The following is an 11,384-nucleotide window of genomic DNA, read 5'->3' on the forward strand; positions in this document are numbered from 1 at the left end:
CATCAGCTTCATATTGTACATGCTGGAGGGAGCAATCATGTTCCTACTTCCCTGTAGCACCTTGGAAGATGGGATGGGCCCTCCCCATGGGTCTGTCTAGTCTGGTATTTGATTTCCAGCAGCAACCAGACCCAGGCATCTTAGAAGACAGGTGGAGCAAAGCCCAGCTGCTTTCAGATTTTAACCTGATCCCTGGTAGAGCCTGGAGTCAGCTCTGACCTGGCAGAGCTGCCCTTATGTTCCTCAGTCTGCCCATGATGGAGAGCCTAGGGAGCACCTTTCTGCGTCTTCTTCCCAGTGGTGCAAATGTTTTCCCCATTTTCCACCTGATTTATGGCTCTCCCTCTTCCTCGTGCACTGAGATGCTCCAGATCCCGTGCAAATGAAATGAGGGAGAAACTGAGCTGGGATACCTTGGTTGGCCATCCCCAGGGGTGTCTCCATCCTTCTCTGCTCTTCTCCTGCTGCATCTCCTCTCCGTTACCATCCTCCTCAAGGCTCCTGGGGTCCCTGCACATCAAGCACTTTGCAAACAGCGAAACCGAGAGCTGGTGATCCAGCCTGCTACAAAATTAGTGTGGGCCTCTGGGCTTTCTGGATGCTTTCACTCCTAGCGGGGCTGATTAGGGGGTGTGGGAGTGCGTGTGGGGGTGTTTGAGCATCTCCCAGGCTTCCAGCTAATGCGGTGTCCTCCTTTGAACTAAAGATCCAGCTGGATCTTTACTTCAGCCTGAACCTGGGGACAGGTCCTGCTGAGCTGATGGGGCTCCTCTGCTCCTGGGGGTGGCCGAGGAGAGGTGATATTGTAGGAAAACAGCTCGGGGGGTTGCAGCTGGCTTCTTCTCCCCTGTGACAACTACAGGAAGAGCTGGCCAGGGCACCAGGGTTGGTTTAGGTCCTTTCTTTGAGGCAGGATGCTCGTGGCTCACTGGGAGGTGGGCACCACGCTTGTGGTGCAGCTGACAAGGGCTCCTTGCCCTGGAGCAACTCTTGGCATCTCCCCGTGCCTCAATTCCCCGTGGTTTGTGAAATGCAGCCTCCTTTTGCTGTCCCACCCATGCCTTCGCTTCACCCTTTGCCCTGGGGTATGGGATCCACACCAAGAGGAGACCAGATCCAGACCCACAACATCTCCATGGCCTTTTTGGGCTCTCCAAGGCTGCAGGTGGACACAGAAGAAGGTCAAAACAATGAGAGGGGGCAGTGGATATTCCCCATGGCTGAAAGGCTGCCACTGAACTGCAGAAACTGGGAGACTTTCCTGGAGTGCACTGAGAGGTCACCGCAGGACAAGAAGTGTCCTTGGTTCCCTGGGGCTTGAATTTCAGCGTGCACCACTCTTGCAGCCACCTCTGTGTGTGCCCCGTCCCTGTCCCCGTCCCCTGGGACGCAGCACAGTGACATTGCCCAGAAGAAAACATCTTCCTTTTGTTTTTCTCATGTGATGCTGAGTCCTGGAGGGGAGAGATGAGGGGGACAGGGACCGAGGTGGGAGCGGGCAGCCACCAGCAGGCGACTCACAGAGCTGCAGGAGCCGTTTGTTTTTCCTTGTTTTGGGAAAAACACACTCCCCACCCCTCCAAAAAAAAAAAAAAAAGAAAAAGAAAAAGGGAAGAAAAAAGGCAGTGAGGCGGTTAATGAAGAGGCTCCTGCAGCCAAGGACGTTGAACCATTCATCATTTTCCAGCACCTTTTCTTTCCTTTTACTTTATTTGTCTTTGGCAGAAGGCGATCGCTCTCCCCGCCCGCTCCTGCCGTTCGTGGGGCTGATAGATCTCTCCTTGGAGCCAAGAATGGTCCCATTAAAAATGAAAGTACGAAGCACAGCTTGATTTTAATTCCCTGCGTCAACATTTCTCGATATGCAGGGGGAAATAAATTTATAACGTTACACACACGCATGCTGAAGACTTGGGGTCCTGTTGAGTGCTGTCACTGAAGTGTTGCCTAAAGCTGATGCCGTATCGCTCTAATTTCCAAGGATTTTTTTAAAGAAGTGCCTTTCAAGTCCCAGCACTAAGAAGTACAAAGCGAGCTCGGGGATGGAGCACTTCTGTGTCAGCAGCGTCAAAGCAGGATGCGGCTCCCCCGTGCCAACTTTCCTTTCTGTTTTAAATCATTTCTCGGAGAAATAAATGAAGGAATCGATGCAAGTTGAGGCAGCGTTTGGAGCGGAGGAGGAACCCTGTCCTGTGGCTTCCCAGTGATCTGGCATCTGGATGCAAAGAAACTGCTCCTGCCGTCCCCTGGGGTTTGAAGAATTTAGGTGGGTGAGGAGGGGGCAATACCTGGGTACCAGAAAAAGTGTTCAAGGAGCCTGCTTTAGTCCCAGATGCTCAGCTGAGATGACCAAAGTGTTCCGAAGAAGTAAAATCAGGAATTTGGAGGTTGTGGAATTGGAGGGGAAAACGCTGCATCATGGTCTCAAACCCACTGCATGAGAGCCGGGTGTCCTGCTCCTGGCACCAGGTGAGGTGGATAAATGGAGGAGGAGCTGATTAATGAAAGCTCCCCAGATTGCTGCCTTGAGAAATGCACCTCAGGGTGCTTTCACAGCCCTCTTCACAACTTGACCACGGACGACATGCTCCAAGATGCTTGCAGAGGGCAGCGATGACCAACCAGGGGCTGAATTGTGCCGATGGTGCCCAGGAGGATGGTTGGGTTTGTGGCCATCCCACAGCCACAAAGCACTGAGCTGGTGGGACACTTGTCCAGGGACAGAGGGGTCCTTATTGCTATTTCTGCTGCTTCTTTCATTCCCCAAGGTCCCGAGGCCAGTGGCACACAGCAGCCTTCATCGTGTCATTAAATTCCCCTACCTGCAGAACCAAGTGGCCACCAGCAAACTCTCAGCTGGGCTGATGGGATGGGCCATAAGTGAATTTTATAGGACCATGGTGAGGCCAAATTTGTGCCAGGAGGCACCGACAATTCAGCAGTGTGAGTTTAATCCAGAATTAATGTCACTGGTACACACACAGCTTTGGGGACTGAGCTGGAAAGGAACCACCTCTGCAGCTCTCCTCAACCCAGGGTGCTCCTTCTCGCAGCACCCAAACACCAAATAATCCTTGAGGTGCCCAAGGGCCAGGATCCAGCCTTATGAGCTGCTCTGCTGGCTATGCTCAGTGAGTCCAAACTGAGCCATGTCTAGAATAAAAAGCTTGATTTTCCCCTTGGCATAAAAACAACAATATTTTTTTTCAACCATTTTCCTTCTCCTCCACTTGGTTGGGCTTAGACCCCCTGCCTGCCCTTTCCACAACTGCTAAACCAACTTTAGTCATTCTTTGAGTTTCAAATCACTCTTGGCATGATTATTTTTTCACCGTGCTGTCTTCTCAGCAGAGGTTTTCCTAGGAGGGTTTTGCGTGTGTGAGGCTTTTGTCTGGCAAGCATCTCCGGACCGAGTCGAGGTTTTAGCGTCCGTTCCTGTGGCCGGCCTCTGTGGAGCTCTGCAGTTGGGCACTTCATTAGCAGCAGTCATGCAGCTTGGTCTTTGCATGTTTTTCAGTTTTATACCAGCAGTGAAAATAACTCAGTTCCCTTTGAAGGAGCTCTTTTAAATTTTTTTTTTTTTTTAATTATTATTATTTTTTATTTCTTCTCCTTTAGAGAAGAAGCAGAAGAAAATCAATTTAAACAAGATGCAGAAGGGTTTCGAAACACAGTCTTAATCAAGTCAGCTTTGCCTCCGATCATCCTCTGGCTCAGCTCTGAACCACCCCCCAAACCTGGCAGCTAATGACAAAAGGAAATCAGCGATGACACACTTTGAAATACTTGGCATTGAGTGACATGCACAACATTTTTTTTTTTTTTTTTTAAAAACAACACATAAAACAATTGGCTGGAGAAAATTCTCCATCAAACTTCAGAAAACGCATTGTTTTCTGGTGTGGGAAATAGCTTTTCTGGTGTGTCTTGTTAGAGAACGGGCCCTTGAGCATAGCCAAATGGAGCCCTGCTGTATTTTCAGAAGAGCTTTGCGACCTGCTGGCCCTTTTGGCTGTGGAGTGGTCTCAGCAGCATCACACTGTGTCTGGACACTGCCACCTGGACCTTGATAACGTGCAGAGAGCTCCTTGGAGGGGTTCCAAGCAGTGGCTGTGATGTTGCCTCTCCTTGAGACCCCAGGTTTGCTGAAAATCACCCCAGGGCGAAAGCAGCCTCTGATGGAGATCCTTGGGAGCTACAGAGCTCTGTGACCCTCAGGGTGGGACAAGGCCCTCTCTGGGTTTGCAGAAGAACAAATCTCATCCATTCCCAAGGGCCTGGTTGGAAAGGAGCTCCAACTGAGCTCCGAAGGGCTCAGAAGCTTTTTAATTTCCAGGAAAATTCAGGGGCTGACTGCACTTAGTGCCCGGTCTGCCCTAACCTCAGTGCCACATGCTAAAACGGGGCTGTTCCAGCTCTGCTGGTGGTGATTTTATTTTTATTTTTTACCATCACAGATCTGCCTTGACCAAACCCCAAGGCCTCAAAGATCTAGCTGTGCCCCATCCACCTCCAGAATAACATCACCCTTCCCCTCCTTACAGCTACAAGGGGAGCTCTTGCATTTAGGGCCCTGCTTGCTGCAAGGAGGGCCGAGCAGGCTTTGCGCAAGCACTGGAGCTAGGTGGACTCTGTCCTTTCTCCTTGATCCCTAATGACCAGCAAAACTCAGCCCGGCGTGAAAGCAGGAGAGGGATGATTTGCAGCAGAATACCAATTTCGCTGATTATACGCTGCGCCGACACACCATCAGCACGAGGGGGGCAGCTGATGGGCTCGGCAGCGCCGGGCGCTTAACGTGCTGCCTTGTTTTTGCCTTGCTGTCATCTCGTGGCATTAATGGCTTCGCTGCTAGATTGCATGACCCCAGAGGACAGCCAGCTCCCTCCTTCTTTCCTCTGCCTTCCTTCGCTCCCCGTGCCTGCGCGCGGCCGTGCGCCTTTAATGGCAGGCTTTGTTTTAATGGAATCTCAATGACACGTCTGCAAGGACAGAGAAACCACAAGCACCCCGTGAATTATTTTGGCTCTCCCTTGATAAGCTGGTGACCTGTTCCAGCAGTGAAGCCGGGGGGCTATTGATTCGGCTCAGGACAATTGTGTGGGGTTTTGCTGAATTGGCTCGGCACCTTGGCCGGAGATTGCACCTATTTTCCCGACAGGAATGAAAAGCTGCTGAGCATTTCTGTCTGCCTGCCTCCCAGCAGGACTGCGAGATGAGGAACTGCTTCAGGAAGGGTTAGGGTGTCAGATAAATACTGCACGGCTTCCCAGTTGTAGGCCTTAATTCACCATCACCATTGAATTCATCACCAGAGATGGTTCCTGGGTTGGGGGAGCCAAGGTCTCCCTCATCCCCAGGAGCAGAAATATGTCCTAGAGGAGTCCTTTTGTCCATGTAGGAACAAGACATGAGCATGCACTGTGCCACCTTTCTTTCCAAGCAGAAAAAAAGCCCCGTGCATGGTTCAGAGGTGAATCCTGAATGGTTTCAGAGGGGAACCCTGCAGGAATACAGCCTCAGGAAGGGCAGGGGAAAGCCCCAGTTTGGGGCAGGGGCAACCATGCAGCTCCAGCAGAACGGACCCTGCAGGCACACAGCTCCTCTCATGCTTGTGTCTTCCTCCTAAGAGGTCAGGGAAAGTGACAGGGTTTGTCATGACCACTCTGAAATTCATGGTATTGGGTCCCTCCCCAGTTCTCTGCTGAGATCCCTGTACCCGGAGTGGTTTTGGGGCAGCACATGCATGTGCTCCAGGACCAGTCTGGGTGGGTGGTTAATGAACAAGGTCAGATCCACCTCTACGTGAGATTCAAGGGATTTTGTGCAAACCACAAAGCTGGACCCTGGTTCTGACACCAGCTCAGGGTAACGTGGCCCTTGTCTGGTCCCTGCTGGCCTCCTGGTGTCTCCTGAGCCCTCTCACCTGGTCTTACACATATGGCATAGCTGATGTGTCCTCCATGTGCTGCTCCAGGAGGCTCTGTAGATGTCTTCCACACCCTTCAGCATCTCAAGATGCATGTGTTCAGGCACTTCAGCATCTCAAGTCGCCTATTTTCAGGCAACTGGAGAGGGTCTTTGGTCTCCACTGCCTGTAACTGTAGGAGCAGAGACACTTACTCTTAGGTACTGAGATCTGTGTGTTTCCATCCATCTGCTAATCCTGCCTAGGGATTCAGTGTATTGTTAATAACGTGGCTAGCAGGGGAGGAGGGAAGTGTCTCAATTTTCAGGCTTATTCAGCCTTGAAAATACCGTCACTGCGCTGTTGGGGAACGGTGGTAGCGTAGCTGCTTGCCTCGGGATAAGTGGGTGCTTCGGGTAGCAAGGCAAGGAGATGGAGATCCCACAGCAGAACTTGGTCCTGGGTGAGCCAACAGCAGTGGTCCCCCACCAAATAATTCCAAGACCAAACTTCCAACACCAAATAATTCCAACACCAAATAATTCACCACCAAATAATTCCAAGAGGAATTATTTGGTGGTGAATAGTTGCATACCCCTCTTCTCCAGCTTCATCAGCTCAGTCAATAACAACAGCCCACGATGTTCCTCCCTCCCTTCACTGGGGGCTCCTTCCTTTCTCTTTTGTCTTCAACTTCCAGATTCCTCTGAAGCCTCGGAAAGCAAAGATCCCTGCTCTCTGTCCTTATCTACAAGGTGAAAGGAGGGAGAAATTGTCTTCTGCCTCCGGGAAGATAAGTCACGTTGGACTCTTCCTCTTTAGAAAACTCTCTAATGCCATTTATCAATTAATTACTGGGTTGCATTTATGCCCATTAATTCCCCTCGCTGTCTTTCATTTTTGGAAATGTCTGTGCAACTCAGGATCTAATTGTCCTGGTCTTTCATTGCTTTCTTTCTCATTTTCAAGTTAAGTGGATGCCAGAGCCTTCTAAGGCTGCTCTTGTATTTCCCTTGCAGATGCCTCTGGCCCCCCTTCTCCTCCACCCTGGTCGTGCTCAAAGAGGATTTGGCTGGGTGTTTGTGGGGGGAGTGGATTAAACTGTGTGGCCCGAGCTCTGAATCCTAATTCTGCTCCTAAAATCAGAGAAGCATTTTCACCTGGAATTTTTTACACCAAAAGATATACTTTCAGGTCACCTGCTAGATGCTGGGGTTTTGTATCAATCTTGGCTCATTGTTTGGGTCCAAATAACCAAAACGGACAATTTTGAAAGGAAAAGCTTCTATTTAACTATTTTTTTTCTTCTCTCCAAACAGTTTCACGTCTCCCTTTGAAACAATATTTCACTTGCTTCACTTCAACTTAAAACACAGAAGTATTTATTTTAAATGGAAAGAAGTTCCCACCTAAACAAAAATGGACTTATTTTGTTCAAATGATTTGCCAGAGAGAAATTGAAAAGTATACCTTTCAGATAGGTCCAAAAAATGTATTTCTTCAGCTCAACCACTTAATCATAGAGCTCTTCTCGCCCCCCACCCCACAATCACCATCCCTGATGCCACTGGGATGAGCAGAAATGTTGCCATTTAAGCCTTTTTTTTGGGCAGGGAAGGATTTTCTCATCGTTCTGGTGTTAACCAGCTTTTTGAGACGTGAGCAGGGTCAGTCCCCCGGGACAACATGCAAATTCAGCAAGAGCTCAGATTTTCAGGCTCCTTTTCCCAGGGTGCCCAGTGGTTTTTTGGATGCCATTGTATCGAAAGCCAATTAGAAGAAAATCTTTTGTAAAAGCCCTGGCTTTGAATGGAAAGAAGAGGGACGTGAATTTGCTAATGCACCGGAATCCTCTTGGTTCCTGCTGAGATAGAGCTGGGTCTGGTGGGCACAGACGTGCACGTGTCACAGTCCAGGTGGAGATGAGATGTAATGAACAAAGAGAGCTTCCTTTTACGGTGTTTTCACCCCAAACCATGGGTGGGCGGTTGCTTTTGTGTCCCCAGTGGGTCAAGGAGTGATGAGACCTTTTAAATGGGAGCAAACGGACATTTTTCAGCAGAGGTCTTGATGCACCAGATACCTGAAGCAAGGCAGCTTTGTCCAGGCCATAGGTACAGCAATGGCTGTGAAACCAGGAGCCTAAAGCAGGGGACAGTCTTTACAGGTGCTAAGGATCAGCAAAACCTGTGTTAGCCCTGGGTCAAATGGGACAGATATTTAACGATACACTCTTGTGTGGAGTCCAGAAGAGGTGGGAAGTCCTGCTGAGATGGAAGGGGGCTGGAAAAGTGGGAGAATGGGGGCAACAGAGGGAAATGCACCCCAACACGAGCTGCTGGGCTTGTCGTCTTCAAAATTGGGTTGAAATTGTGCCCAGGTCTGATATAGGCTCTAACCCTGGCCATGAACTTCACTCAAGAAGAGGCACAAAAACATCCTGGCAAAGCGGGGCTGCAGACAGGCTTTGAGTTAACTGTCAGTCTAATTAGTGGGTCTCATTCCCCATTTTCCACTGAGCCTTGGATGCACTTTGAAAGCAGCTGCCGTCGACTGCAGCTTTGCGCCTGCTGCCTCTGTGTCTTTTTTTTTGGTTTTGTTTTTGTTTTTGGTGGCTAATGACAAAAACGTGCTGTTTGAAAGCCTTCCCGGATCCTTGGAGGAGGAGGAGGAGGTGGTGGTGGGAGCAGACCATGTGGTGCTCATTGCTTGGGGCTGATCTCCTGCCCACGGAAGGCAGGGATAATTCTTCAGGGGCCAAACTGGAGGAGGAAGACTTCCAGGTATAATTAACACCAGAGATTCTGGTGTTAAAAAACACAAAACCCACCACCCTGGGGCTATCTCTGCTGCCATTCCCGTTTGCTCCTAGCTCAGAAAAATTGGATTTTTCATCACCCATCCGTTCTTTAAATCCTTCAGTCCTTCAGGGTGAGTTATCACAGGGCAGTGCATCCCTCTCCCAGGCTCACCCCTCTGCCGTGGGAGGATTTATTCGCCCTCATCCCAGCTGGGCTGTCTCAAGCCATCACCACGGCACTTCCAGGCTCCACGCCAGCTTCGTGCCTGGTGCCGGCTCCTCCCGATGTGGGAACACGCTGCTGGATGGAGGGAGCCCCTCAGAGGACCAAGGGCAAGGCCATCCCATAAACATCACCCTACAGTTATTTTTCATTATGAGGAGGTTGATACGGGAGGGAAATAAAGCTGCTTCTTGCCCCTGTGCCTCCTTGCTAAGGGACATTCAGCTTCTCGATGCATTTTTCTTTGGCCCACAGCAAATAAAGCTGGCTCTCACCCTGAGAAAACGAAGTTTCTTCTCGTCCTGCAGGATGTTTGAAAAGGGGTGGGGTGCAGCTTAGAGAGGACCAAGTTCTGGAGGAAATATCCTGGGAAATATTCTCAAGTTTCCTTTTAGTTCCTAAATCCCTTGGGAACCACCACAGCAGAAGAAGGCAGAGGCCAAGCAGCTGCTTGAGGGATGAGGAGAAGGTGAACCTGTTTATGGCCATGTTGGATGCATTTTTTTTAAGGGATCTTACCAAAGTCCTGGCCTTCTTGAGGTACGTGAATAAAGACAAGAAAAAATAAACCACACCTGCAGCTTTCAGCCGTTTGTGCATCCCTGATATATTTTAATAAAAGGGCCCTGTTTGGATGCTCCTGCATGGCTGGAGGGTGTCCTCTCTTCTCAAAGTGTGCAAAAAGGGATGTGAAGAGGCACAAAAGCTCCCTTTATTCCCAGGCTGCCTGCAGGCTGGGGGCACAAATGCTGATGTGCTGGACCAGTTTGGGGCTGGAACTGGGAACGTGGGGCCTCCTGGGAAGCTGTGAACATCCTGAGCACCCCCACCATGCTCAACCCATCTGTAAGAAGTCATGATAACCCAGCGTGATGGGTGGCATCCCCTCGGTTTCAGGCAGATGACACTTGCTCTCCATTGATGCCTGCCTTAAATAACTCGCAGGGCGGTTCTGCAATTTCAGCAGAGGAGGCATCTGTATGTGTGAACGGGGGGAGATGGAGCGAATGTGTAATTGGGCTTAATCTTTCCACACTCAAGGAAGCAACAAAACATCTCTCTTCGTCTATTTAGTCAAAACACGGCAACAGCATTGCTCTGCTGCTCAGGAACAATAAAGATGCAAATAATGTCAACATCTCCCAGGCTTTTGCCAGGACGTTTACTGGGGAGAATATTATTGCGTTCTGATTGCTTTGTGTGAAATCCACTATCGCTGCCTGTGCGTGGCTTTGCTTCTCGAGGACACTGAACTAAATTGGAATGAAAATGAGACCCATCACGTCTGCTGCTCGGTGCTCCGACTTATGATTTAGCTCTGGAGGCAGGGCTGAGGTCTTTGGCAGTGGGCAGAGGGCAGGAGTGCAGGTGTGGTTTGTGGTGTGAGGCTTGTGTGTGTGTGCCTGGGGGTGGAAGGGTGTCTGGTGTGTGTGCTGGCATGTGGATATATGGTGCACGGTGAAGGGAATGCAGCTGATACATTTCCAGTCTCCTTCAGCTTCTTTTTTGGCTGCACTGTGGCTAAGCTGAACACGTCCTGGTTAGTAGGGTGACCTGGGAAGGTCGCAGGATCACCAGGATTACCCAGGGCTGTGTCCAGATAGCTTTTGAATATCTCCAGGGTAGGAGAATCTATGACCTCTCTGGACACTCTGTGCCACATCACCTTCAGTCCTGAGGGCATACTAAGGCAGGTCTACACTTCAAACAGGAGCAGTATATGGAGAAGGGTAAAGTCTACCTTGTCCTGAGTGCTGGAGGAGCTTGGCAGCAATGGGAGGAGAGGGGAAGGGATCTTGGTCTCAGAAACATGGATAGAGCAAGTTATCAGCATTTCTGAGCTGCATTTACGTTTTCTTTTCTCTAGAAGGTGGGGGAAGTTTGGGGGTCTAATTTTGCTTTGTGCACTAGGACATCCCTGGGACACTGTGCTTTGGGACTGGTTGGAAAAGAGTGAGCTGGACTGTGTTGAAATGGCCAGGTGTCCCAGCTGCCTTCTCTCTGCATTATTATCTAGTGGAAATAAACTCATTTTCTGGGCAGGGCTGGAAAAATACCTGACGAATACAGAGCCAGAGCTTTGGGATAAGGAACATGGGCATGAGAAGGTGGGTTGGGTGGGGATGCATAAGGTGGTCACTGAGCGAGGTCAGAAAGATGGAACAGGAAGGTCAGAGGACTTTTGAACAATAAAAAATGGAGATTTTACAGGCTCAGTGCTGAATGAAGGAGTTTAGGGATGGGGAAACACTGCCCTGAGGGTGAGGGTGACTTACTGCCCTTACTGCCCTGCCAGCACCAGCAGCGATGCCTCCTGCTGATGGAGGGGCCTGGTGGCCTCCCTGTCCTGGGAAGACCCAGGAGCCAGCGGAGGTTTCTGTCAGCACCGTGACTGTCAGCTCCTTCCCCGAAAGAATTTGTTACCCATCAACAACAGCCACGAACTGCTCGTC

Source organism: Aythya ferina (assembly GCF_964211825.1).
Source record: "Aythya ferina genome assembly, chromosome: 4".
Taxonomy (NCBI): Eukaryota; Metazoa; Chordata; class Aves; order Anseriformes; family Anatidae; genus Aythya; species Aythya ferina.